Source organism: Ipomoea nil, unplaced genomic scaffold, assembly GCF_001879475.1.
Source record: "Ipomoea nil cultivar Tokyo-kokei standard unplaced genomic scaffold, Asagao_1.1 scaffold2792, whole genome shotgun sequence".
In the NCBI taxonomy this organism is placed as follows: Eukaryota; Viridiplantae; Streptophyta; class Magnoliopsida; order Solanales; family Convolvulaceae; genus Ipomoea; species Ipomoea nil.
The window spans coordinates 419489-432500 of NW_017619220.1; positions in this window are offsets into that span (position 1 = coordinate 419489).

Below are 13012 nucleotides of genomic sequence, written 5' to 3' on the forward strand. Positions count from 1 at the left end.
ACCTAGGTCAACGGGATACCAATTCAACTAGCATGCAATATATAAGACTCATACGACCTACGAACGGTACCCGAAAATCAAACTAGACATAGGCACGATAGACGGAGTCCGTTGGGACACCACGGGGGCCGGGGGAACATCAAACGGGGAAGCCGGGATCCCGAAGTGTGGGAATTTCCAGCGGGTAGCCGGTGGGTGAGGGTTCACTCGCCGGCTGCCCGCTGGCGGCAACTGTTCCGGGCAGCGGGTGCCCGGCGGGCAGCTACCCGCCCGCCGGCTGCCCGCTGCCGGCGATGCCCAAGTAGGCCGCGGGTAGGTGGCGGGTCCCCTACCCCCCACTGACTCTTTTTCATCACAAAACGCCCCGGGAACCTTCGTGCAACCCGGAACCATGCTTAGACACTTTCAAACGCGATTAATAACAACACGTGGACAATTAACGGATCAAAATCAAGAAACATACGGCACATATCCTATCATGCTATTCTAAACATAATCAACACCCAAACATGTGAATTCCCGCCCAATATACCAAGAATTAATACCACACGAGCTTCACGATACAACCTAGGGTTCTAATCCCTTTTAAATCAACAAGAACACAATTCATCTTTTAATATCAAGATTCAGTAGGAAATAACACATAAACATCAAGAACATCATATAATCATCAAGGACATCACATAATCATCAAGAACATCAAGAACGCCATTTAATCATCAAGAACCTCTCAAGAACATCAAGATCACCCATGGAATCATAATACCAATTATCAAGATTATTATAACGAATCATCAATCACACAAGAATATGGGGGAAATCCTAAGAAGGGAAACATAGCTATGAAAATAGGTTTTGTTGAGACATGGGTTACCTCTTAGCCTTAATTAATTCCTTGGCTATGAAGGGTCTTTCTTTAAGCTTTCTTGTTTTCTTGATTTCTTCTAAGGGAATTCTTGGAGCTCTTTGGGTGGTGAGACGTTATTGTGGTGGGGGGTTCTAGGTGCCTCTTAAGTCCCCTATTTATATATTTAGGAGTCCTAATTAGGAGCTAATATTATAGGCTTGCTAATTCTATTCCTTTTGGGACTAAGGATTGGGTTTAGGGATAAGGGCCCATGGACTATGGTGGGCCTTTCCTAATTAATTATTGTGATTTAATTCTTTCTTTTGGGTAATTGGTTAAGTGATTAATTGGTTTTAGGGATCGTAACACGGGGTGTTACACTCTCCCCCCCTTACAAGGGGCTTCGTCCCCGAAGCCCGGTGTGTTAACCCATCCTTTCACCCCTAGGCATCCCGCATATTGGCCTCCCGGTTAGGAACGTGGCCCCACGTTTTGCCTTAGCTGGGGTAGGCTGGGCTTCTGTTGGTGTCGTGATAGGAAAGTTTTGGGTCTACCTTGGTCTCCTGCTCCTGAGCTGGACGCCCCACGAGTGCCCAAGGTGACCTCGATCGCTGCCACCCTCTGATCTAGTGCGCGCGTCGTACGGATCAAGGACGAGAACCCTTTCTCCATGATTTGGTTTTGTCGGTTAAGCTGCGCAAGTATGCGCTCATTAATCGAGCCCTCGTTTTGCTCCCTTGGGTTCCCTCTTGGTCGTGGGTGCAACGATGGGTCAGGCTCGTCATCCTCCTCCTGGTCCTCATTTCCCTCCAGGATTCCGCAATCTTGCATTGCCCGTTTGAGCTTCTTGTTGGCGATGTCTAATTGGTCGACCAATTCTCTTCGTTCCTCCTCGGGTTTTTGGCAAATTTCTTCGAGGGTGAGGTAATGTCCTCCCTCGGTGTAGTAGATATCATTGCGGCGTAGGTTCTGGGCATTAAAGACCATGCCATTTGCGGTCTTGACCTCGGTGTGGCTTAGGTCCACCCCCTTTTTCTCCATGATCCAACTTAGGATCATCCCGTAGGGTAGGCTAAGTCGGTTGCTTGATTTGCAAAACTCCATGTGTTTTAGCATGAGGGCCGGCAGGTTGAACTTGATTTTGTGTTTCAAGAAGTAGGCAAAGGTGCACTCTAAACTCCCCACGTCCTTGCTTTTATTGTTCGTGGGCAAGAGGCTATCGGTTACAATCATAACCAATATCTTTTGTTCCGCCGATAGCCACTTTCTATTCGGTCGTGTGGCCGAGGTGAATCCTTCCTCTTTCCTGAGGAGGTACCCGAGGTATTCTTTGTACCCCGTGTTTTGGGTATCAATCCACCCCTTTCGGTCATAGCTTGACACACCCGTGGTGGTCAATTTCAAAAGCTTGGCCAAACGGCCTTCAGAGAGTATGATTTCCTTGCCGCGGACCTTGGTAGTGATTTCTAGCTTATCGCCCCGTTTGGCGGCTACAAGATGTTGATAGAATTCTTTCACCAATTCGGGGTACGTATCCCCCTTGATGGTGAGATATGTATCTAAAAGCCCTTGGTGTCTAAGCATATCAACCAATTCCGGAGAAAATTGGTCGGGTTCAAGGGCTTTACCTCCGATCACGGTGTAATCGGCGTTGCTCCACTCCGGGGGGCGGGTTCCGAGGGTCCTTTTCGGCATTGTGGAGCTTCTCTTGGTGGAAAATTATCCGGCGAACTTTCCGATGGTTTTCCGGTGAGTCGGCGGCGAAGTCCCGGTACGTTTTCCGGCGAGGTTCCCGGTGGCGCGGTGTTTGTGAGGGAGACGACGGCTAGGCGGGTCGCAGCTGGGCGGTGTTCGGGCGAGCGACGGGTGGCGGTGGTGTGGCGGGTTGCTGCCGGGTTGTCGACGGCGGTGTACGGTGAGCGGCGGCGAGGTGGCTGCTGGTGGTCCGGCTTAGTGGCGGTGGCTCGTCGGTTGCTGGGTGGTGTCCTTTGGGGGGGGGGGGGGCGAGATGAGATGGAGAGGAGGAGTGAGAGTGAGGGGGTGTGGAAGAAAGGGAAGAAGAATAAGGGTTTTTGATTTGGGGATTTTGTGGGTTTTTAGGGATTTGTAGGGGCTTTAACAAGGGAGTGTTCCCTTAAAGTTTTAAGAAACACTTATGGGCTAGTGGTTAGAGTCTTAGTCACTTAAGTGGGAGGTCAAGAGTTTAATTCTCATTGGTAACACTATGCTCTTTGATGATGGGGCCCTTGTCTTTTTCCTTCTTTAGTCTTCTAGTGGTGAGGCTTGGCTAGTTTGTGTAGTTCTAGTTCTACCCCCGTAAATAGGACCGAATTTCGAACCGATCTTTTATTTATAATATCTCCGAAGTAATCAAGCTAAATAAGTAGTTCTACTACGAAGGTGATTACAAGAAATTGCTAACCTAGCCTAGACAGAATTCGTCTTCTTGGTTTTCTCCCACGGGGTTTGTGTGGTCCTCGTCTTCTGGGGTTAGGTTTCGTTCCTCGAGACTGCTCTCGTTTCCGAGGTCGGCTTGAGTGCAGCTCATGACGAATATTTTTCCGGGAGCGCTGTAGTTTCCTCGATGAGCGGCGTCCCCATGTTGTCCCATGGCGGTAGTGCGTGGTCTTTGGGGTTGGGTGCAAAGGAAGGCCTTGTGTCCTTCCTCTCCGCAGTTGAAGCATCGCAAGGGATTGCCCTTGCAATCCTTGCCTCTATGGTTCTTGTTGCATTTCGGGCAAGGAAAGCTTCTGGCGCTAGCGTCGTTGTTCCCCAGAGGTGGCCTTTGGTTGGTCAGGTTACTTGGTCTTGTGTTGGCGTCGTTTCTTGTTCTCTTTACCGGTGGTACCCCTCCTCCGGGGTTCCTTTTTCGTATTTGTTCCTGAACCCCGCGTTGGAGTAGTTGGATTCGGTAGAGATTAGCGGCACTGGAGTAAGCCTCGTTGAGAGTCCGAGGTCTGCTTACCACTAGTGCTTTTCGGGCTTCAAAGTTGAGGCCCGATACGAATCTCTCTATTTTGGTTGCCTCGGTGGGGACTAGTTCTGGAGCGAAGCGTGCTAGTTCAAGGAATCGTCTGTGGTATTCCATGACGGTAGCTGTCCCTTGTTTCAGATGGAGAAACTCTTCGTACATGGATGCTCTTACGTGTGTTGGATAGAATCGCTCTCGTAGTCGCGTTTTGAGGTGTTCCCAGTTGAACCCCTGTTCTTGTTGGTAAGTGGGACCTTCGTGGATCTACCAAAGATCGGCCTCGTGTCCGAAGTAGAACAAGGCTATCTCTACGCGGCGTTCTTCTGGGCACTCTACTAACCCGAGAATTTTGTCGAGGGTTCGGATCCATTCCTCCAGGATTGCGGGATCCTCTTCTCCCGAGAACGTGGGTGGTCGATGGTTAGAGACTTGTCGGGCGAAGTCTGCGTTTGCGTTCGATGGAGGTGGTGGGGGCCTATTGTTGCGAAGAGCCATGTCGCTTAGTGCTTGGGCGACTTGTGTTAGTTGTTGCAGTGTTTGGGTTAGGGGGTCGTGTGCGGCGGGTTCTAGAGTCCTTGATTGTCTTCTGTTGGGCGCCATGCTGTCGTCTTCCTGGGTCAATGTTTATAAGAATGTTAAATTGGGGCTTGGTGTCCTTCTTGACAAGCGGGGGAAAGTTTGCGCCAGGTAAGGAAGGAGTAAAGGGAGGGGAGGTTATGTGTAGGTTTCACAATCTCACTGCGCGTCCTAAGATTCTTGAATCCTATGTTCCTAAATACCTAGAGTTCAAGTCTAATGTCTTAAAGTCCGGTCTTAAGAGTCTTATCCTAGGGTCAAACTTAGGCTTTGATACCAACTGTAACACCCCAGATTTTCAAGATATTTAAAACTTATAAAATAAAGGGGAAATCTCATTAAATCCCAAAACGTAATACAAGAGTACGGGGTGCTATGCCACACCTGAGCTAGAGAACTCAGGTGCACAGGCTAACTAACTAATTTCCTCAATAATGTAATGTATAAACATGGCACGCAGGCCGAAAGGGAAACTATCTACTTCTACGTTCCAAGTTCTAGCGCGCTCCAGTGACTTATTCTTCTGTGCCTGAAAGCCAAATATATCTGTTCAGCGAGAGACTGTCTATCTTTCTCATTGGTTTACATGAGAAATATATAGGTGCTAGGGATCATATCATGCTGATGAGGCCACTTCCAGATGTTAATGAAGCATATTCTATGATTGCTCAACAAGAGAGGCAGTTTCACATGGCCTACAGTGGCTTTGGGAGTCATTTATATCAGGCACGGGAGAGTAGTACTGCTGCTAGTGCCCTACTGGCCAGAACAGACACCAACCATCATCAGCAAGGGTTCAAGAAAGCATCAGGGTTCAACAAGAAACCTGTGTGTACATATTGTGGGTACACAGGTCACACTCAGGACAAGTGTTATAAACAGCATGGATATCCTCCCGGATGGAAACCAAGGCCAAGAAACCAATCTGTGAACCAGATCCAAGGTCCACCAGCTGCACAACATTAGAATTTTGATGGGAATATGGCATTCACTCAAGATGATGTGAAAAGATTCATGGAGTTCATACAAGCCAAGAAACCAGTTGGGGGAAGTTTCAACTCACCTCTGGACCTCAAGCAGCCCTTGCTAACACTGTGGCAGTGGACTTCCATAATGAAGGTATGCCTCCTTCAGTAAGTTCTGTTAAACATGGTAGAACAGATTGGATCATTGATAGTGGTGCTACACACCATATTGTGTGTGATTTAGAGCTGTTAAACAATCAGAAAAGGGCACAAAATATGTATGTTAGCATGCCAAATGGGCAACAGGCTGCCATTGGTTTTACAGGATCAGTTTACCTATATGATGATTTGGTCCTGCACAATGCTCTCTACATCCCTGAGTTCCACTACAACTTGATTTCTGTGAGCTCTTTCATTAAACACTCTAATCACACTGTGAAGATGTACTCTGATCAATGCATTATACAGGATGTTTCCCATGGCAAGATGATTGGAAGAGCTGAGCTAAGAAATGGACTGTATTACTTAGTTTTTCCCATTCCTGCACATTTTGTATGTAGTTCTATTTCAGTTACAAACAAATGTATTCTATGGCATGCCAGACTTGGGCATGCCTCACATTCAAAGTTACAATCTTTGAGAGAAATAGAGCCTATGATTCAGTTTAATAAGGATATGATATGTGACAGTTGCCATTTTGCAAAACAAAAAAGGCTTCCTTTTCAGTCCAGTAGTTCTTTGTCAAGTAATTGTTTTGATTTACTACAGATGGATATATGGGGCCCTTATGAAAAATACGAATCGGAGTTTGAAGAAGGCACCCTTAACCCTAACCTTGACCCGCAACAGATAGAGGAGGATTTATTCAATCACATAGTTTGGGCTCCTAGAATATGGCGCCCTTAGGGCTTTCTTTGTATCGAAAGGCCCAATGAATTGAGATTTTCCTATTGCTCCAGGTCATTTCGGGGCAAGCGGATCTTTTATGATAAAGAGGATGAGTTTCAAGAGAATGATTCGGATTTCTTGCAGAGTGGAACCATGCAGTACAAGACACAAGATAGATCTTCATGGCCATCATTACTTTCTCACAATTTTAGATGATCACAGTAGAGCTGTGTGGATATATCTGATGAAGTCCAAGGTAGAAGTTAGAGGGCTGATCACTGAATTCTGCAATCTTATTGGGAATTAGTTTGGGGCAAACATAAAGTGCATCAGATCAGACAATGGATTGGAATTTAAGATGGTGGAATTCTTCAAGCAGAAGGGGATCATACATCAGACCTCCTACACCTACACACCTCAACAAAACAGCAGAGTGGGGAGGAAACATGGTCACTTACTGTCTACTGCTAGAGCCCTAAAATTTTAGGCAAATTTTCCAGATGAGTTTTGGGGAGAATGTGTCCTACATGCAGCTTACATAATCAATAGAATTACATCTGCTGCCATCAATAACCAAATTCCATATCAGGTTCTGATTAAGAGGACCCCATCCTATCAACACTTGAGGGTTTTTGGATACCTAGCATATGCCACTACTGTTGGACCAAAGACAAAGATGGAATCCAGAGCCAAGAAGTGCATTTTCCTTGGTTATGCAGGTGGAACAAAAGGGTACAAGGTATATGACCTTGCCTCCAAAGAATTGTTCATATCTAGGGATGTTGTTTTCCATGAGCTAGTATTCCCCTTTCAACACTCTATAACTCTAGAAGTAGGATCTGAAATCATACTTCCTACAATGATTGATGCATCTCTTGAGGAACATGAGGTGCCTCAGACTCAAGGTCAAGCTAGTAGAGAAAGTGAACAAGCTTGGCCTCATCAAGATCTCACTCCTCAACAGTCACCAGCTAGGGAGAGTGATCATAATCAGTCCCATCCAGCACAACCACCAAGTGAGAGGCAAAGTGTAGCGAGCAGTTGTGGTGAACATGTTGTGTTGCCTTCTGAACTGCCACTTAATCATATCCATAACCCTCAACAACAAGATACCAGGAGATTCACCAGGCACAGGCAAGCACCAAATTACTTGCAGGATTATATCTGTCAAAGTACCAAGTTAAAAACTTCTCCTCATACAATGAGCAAGGTAGTAGATTACAGTGGCTTGACACCATCTTTTTAGTCATTTGTGATGAATATATCTCACCAATCTGAGCCTAGAAACTACTATGAAGCAGTAACACATGAATGTTGGAGAAAGGCTATGCAAGATGAGATTGATGCATTGCAAAAGAACAACACTTGGCAGCTGGTGGATTTACCTCCTTTTAAAAAGGCCATTGGGTGCAAATGGGTGTATAAGGTGAAATATAAAGCTGATGGCAGTGTTGAAAGGTACAAGGCTAGGCTTGTAGCAAAGGGATACAATCAGACCCTTGGCATTGATTACTTAGACACATTCAGTCCAGTTGCCAAGATGACTACTATTAGAACTTTATCAGCAGTGGTAGCAGCAAAGAACTGGGAGCTTCATCAAATGGATGTGAATAATGCCTTCTTAAATGGGGAATTAGAAGAGGAGGTCTACATGCAAATTCCTCTTGGATATTCAGGAAACAGTAACAACCAAGTGTGCAAGCTAATCAAGTCCTTGTATGGCTTAAAACAGGCCAGTAAACAGTGGAACACCAAGCTTACACTTGCCTTACAAAGTATGGGATTTAAGCAAGCAGTCCCTGACAACTCCCTATTTACTAGAGGTAAAGAAGAATCCTTTGTGGCTTTATTTATCTATATAGATGATATTGTGATTGCAAGTGCAGACTTGAAGACTATACAAGAAGTCAAACAGCAACTCAGCACAAACTTTCAAATAAAGGATCTAGGTTCTTTGAAATATTTCCTTGGCCTAGAAGTGGCAAGGCATAGTAAAGGCATTGCAGTATGCCAGAGGAAATATACCATTGAGCTTCTTGAAGATACAGGTTTTACAAGTGCAAAACTTGTTTATAGTCCTACAGTCCCTTCACACAAATTGAGCAAAGATGAAGGTGAGCTTCTAGAAGATAACAGCCACTACAGAAGGATCATTGGCAAATTACTTTATCTAACTGTCACTAGGCCTGACATCAGCTTTGCAACACAGCAGTTTTCTCAATTCCTTGATAAACCTACAAGTCTGCATCTACAAGCTGCATACAGAGTGCTGAGATATTTAAAGGCAGCTCCTGGTCAAGGATTGTTCTTCCCATCCTCCTCTGACTTTCACCTGAAAGCATTTTCTGACTCAGACTGGGGAGCACGTGTTGACACCAGAAAATCTATGACTGGCTTCTGCATTTTTCTTGGGAATGCCTTGATATCTTAGAAGTTTAAGAAACAGCTCACAGTCTCCAAGTCCCCATCAGAAGAAGAATATAGGGCACTAGCAACTACAACATGTGAGATACAATGGTTGAGGTTTCTACTGGCAGAGTTTGGCATACAGAATAATGAGGAGGTGGCCATATATTGTGATAGTAAATCTGCTATTGCAATTGCAGAAAATCCTGTGTTTCATGAGAGGACAAAGCACATAGAGCTTGACTGCCATCTTGTGAGAGAAAAGCTACACAAAGGGCTCATCAAACTATTCCATATCTCATCTGAAAATCAATTAGCTAATCCTTTCAAGAAGACTCACTGTCCAGCTTCTTTTCAAAGTTATGTTTCCAAGCTTGGCTTGCTAAATTTGTACAATCCAGCTTGAGGGGAGCTTTCAGGAGATTAGTAGAACATGCCTTAGCATGACACTTGTCACCATCTTAGGCCCTTGGCAGTTAGAGGCAGTTAGAAGATTAAATTTGTTGTTGTAACTGCTTTTACCTATCTTTTCTTTCCCTTCTGCTGTACAAGTAGATGGATGTATGCATCCTTGACAGTTAATGAGAATTTTCCCTTCTTCTTCCACCTATCTTGAGCTCCGTAACACACAACACGCCCCCACCTAAATTGATAGTTGGATTCACCACGGTTGGAAATCAGCGATTTTCCGACCACCAAAAAGTGGTTGGAAATTGCCAAAAAGTGGCTGCCGGGTTTTCCGACCACCAATGGTGGTCGGAAAACTTAATGCAAAGAACATTTAACATATCCGACCACTAAAAGTGGTCGGAAGTGTACTCAAATAAAAAAAAATTATTTCACTACTGAGAATCGAAATATATAATATAGTTGCTAAGATATATGCTGAAAAACATAAAATACACACTTCATATGCTTGAAGAGAATTCATTCATCAATATACAATAAAAATTTGGCATTCCTAAAGTCTCTTAATAATTGCTAAATGTATAAACTGGAAAGTGTACATCATTTGAAAGTACATCTAAACTCCCTTACTTAATTGCTGATAGTACCTAATTTATTTCTCACAGTGACCAACTTCCCCACCTTTTGCTGCCACACAGCTGGAGTATACAAATGGAGTATACAAGGGCAGTCATGGCCATCGATGTAGGAGACACCGTAGCAGCGTCAGATATGGTTCGCTCATAAGAAACAGTGGCAAAGCCATCAGGAATGGATATCATGAGAAAACATAGACTAATAATACCATATGGATGTTTGTATTCTGTGATAAAAATAATACGTAGTACAATACACGATGATATACAATACATTATATAGGATGATGAAACTTAACAGAACTAGGATTTAAAGAGTTAAAGTAAGAAAATGATTTCATGTATCTACATGGAAAGGGCGTGGTCTTATTTTTCATAGCAAGAATGGTGAGATGGTATCTATTAGTAAACCCTCTGCGTCGTGGTCAGTTGATATCGAAAAAAAAAAAGGTATAAGTGAAATAATCAATGATAAATAGATAAATCATGTAGTATTCATACCATTGAACCACAACAACAACAACGACAAAATAAATAAATAAATATTTCCGACCACCTTGGTGGTCGGAAACAAGATTAGTTTACAAAAATTAAATTGTCGGAAAATATTTCCGACCATCCTCTAAAGGTTGTCGGAATTACCGACCACTTAGTGAACGTGGTAGGAAATTCCGACCACTTTAACTATCCGTCACAAAATGAAAAAAACTACTTTTTCTGACCAAATTTTTGGGTGGTCGGAAAAAAGGTGATTGCATATTAATGGTTGTGCTTAACACGTCCTCTCACATGTGCATAGTCTCTCTTTTTTTTCTTTTTTTTTTATCGAGTGGCACTGGGATTCGAACCCATAACCCATGACCTTGATACTAAATTGAAGCATGTGCTCCATCTCAACTTAAAGCCTAAGCTGATAGTTGGATTGCACATTAATGACTATATGCTCAACACTGCTGTAGTGCTGTGTGTGGCTGGCGTGACCTGGAGGGAAAAAGAGATTAGAGCATCCACAATGGTGGAGTTATTTTGCGGGTTTTTAGGAGTTTTTGTAAGTGCGGTTAGGAAAGAGAAGATGAGAGGGGAGAGGAAAAAAAAAAAGAAAAAAGAATCAAAACTGATTTAAAAAATATATATTTATTGGACCTGTCAGGCACGCCTAACGCGCCCGGCGTGGCAGTTGCAATTTAAAAACAACAAACTCAACTTGAGCTTGGATATTCAAACGTATGGTACGAGGCAACCGGTGGCCTCAAGAAAGGAGGGAACGTTTTTGGATTCGGATTGAATACCCCATACTACAGGAAGAGCAGGACATATTTGCATTGGTGGAAGCTCAAATTGCTGCATTTTGTGGTTCAAATCAACCGTGTGTCCAATCTACAGATCCAGTCGGTAGCCATGAAAGTAGTGGTGTTGGGCTAGATGATCTTGGATTGAATGATGACACACAATCTCCTATGCAAGATCAATAGGTCAAGATTCTAAATTTTTTGTGATACTACTTGTGATAATGTAGGAAATATTTTGATTTGTATAGTAGAATTTTAGAATTGGAAGCTACACTGCTGGAAATTATGGAATTTCTAACCACCTGGAAGTTGAAAACAAAAAGTGGTCGGAAATAGCAACAAAGGTTTTTCTGGATACCAAAAGTGGTCGGAACAAGGCTTTCGACTTGATTTAAGATCACTTTCAGGTAGTCGGAAATTTCATAATTTCCAGTAGTGCTAGTGTTTTGAAAGTGAATGTTAGAATTGAAACATTATGTGTAACTAAATTTGCTATTGAAATGTATAATATTTGTAGTGTTATGAAATTACTACTTGTTTTAAAATTGGTAACCAGTGGATAATTAGTAGGAAATTAGCAAAAAAAATTGTAATTTTTTTAAAAAATATTTACTGGTTGATTTTCGACCACCGGTGGTGGAAAATATGAAACACATTCTTGGATCCGGATTCTCCAACCACATGGTGGTCAGAAATTCTGAATCCGTCTAATTGCTAGGCTCGTCTTTTTTCCGACGAGTCTATAAAAGGTAGTCGCTGTTTCCGACCACTCAAGAAGGTGGTCGGTATTACCGACGAGGCATTTTCTGAATACCCCAAATGATCGGAAAAGTGGTCGAAAAAGGCGTTTCCTATCGAATTTAAGCCATTTCCGACCACTTTCGGGTGGTCGGAATTTCCAGCAGTGGTACTAGATTAGTATTATAGATATTTTATTTATTTATTTTAAAAAGGAATAAGGTTCAAATTGGCCACTGAACGTAACCTGAAAATGCAATTAGGCCACTGAACGAAAAAAAAAGTGCAATTAGGCCATTGAACACTCAAAAAATGTGCAATTAGGCCACTGAACTCTCCAAACGTATGCAATTTTATTGGATAGCAGGTTACCATCAATTTTAGCAGGTTACCTGCTTACGTGGCAGCTTAGTTGGCATTTTAAATAATTTTTGAATAATTAATTTTAATAATAAATTTTATAAAAAATTGGAAAAAATTAAATAAAAAATAAAATAAAAGTCGTTTTTATTTTTTAAAATTTTTTTTAATAAAAATTTATTATTAAAATTTATTAAAAATTAATTAAAATTTATTAAAAATGCCAACTCAGCTGCCACGTAAGCAGATAACCTGCTAAAATTGAGGGTAACCTGCTATCAGGTGAAATTGCACATTTTTGAAGTGTTCAGTGGCCTAATTGCACTTTTTTTTTCGTTCAGTGGCCTAATTGCACTTTCAGGTTACGTTCAGTGGCCAATTTGAACATTATTCCTTTTAAAAACAAAGTATAAATTATATCAAAATTTTTTACACTATCAATAAACAAACTATAAATTTTGTTCATCTCTATAATTTTCAAATACGATGATTAAAATTTACTACTTTAAGAAATTGTGAAATATAATTTGAACTATAACTTGTAATTATTTGCATATATCAATTTTTTAATGTTGGGCATAAATTTTCGCGCATCGCGCGTACAAAATGCAAGTATTATATATAAATATTATAATAATTAATAACTTCAACTCCTCAAGTCCTCAGACATCAACTCTAAGTCGTAGGTGTAACACCCCACTTTTCTAACTCTTAATCACAAATCTAAACCACAATTATCATAAACTAAGCAGCGGAAATAAAAGCTAAAAAGATAACTAGTGGGAATGTCACTGCCACAACCACCAACCAGGGGTGATTGCACAGGCTAGGGGTAGAACTAGAAATAAAATAAATATCTAACATCCATAATGAATACTGAAAATCATAAGGGGGAAAAAGTCACCCCAAAAGTCTACATCATCAACGTC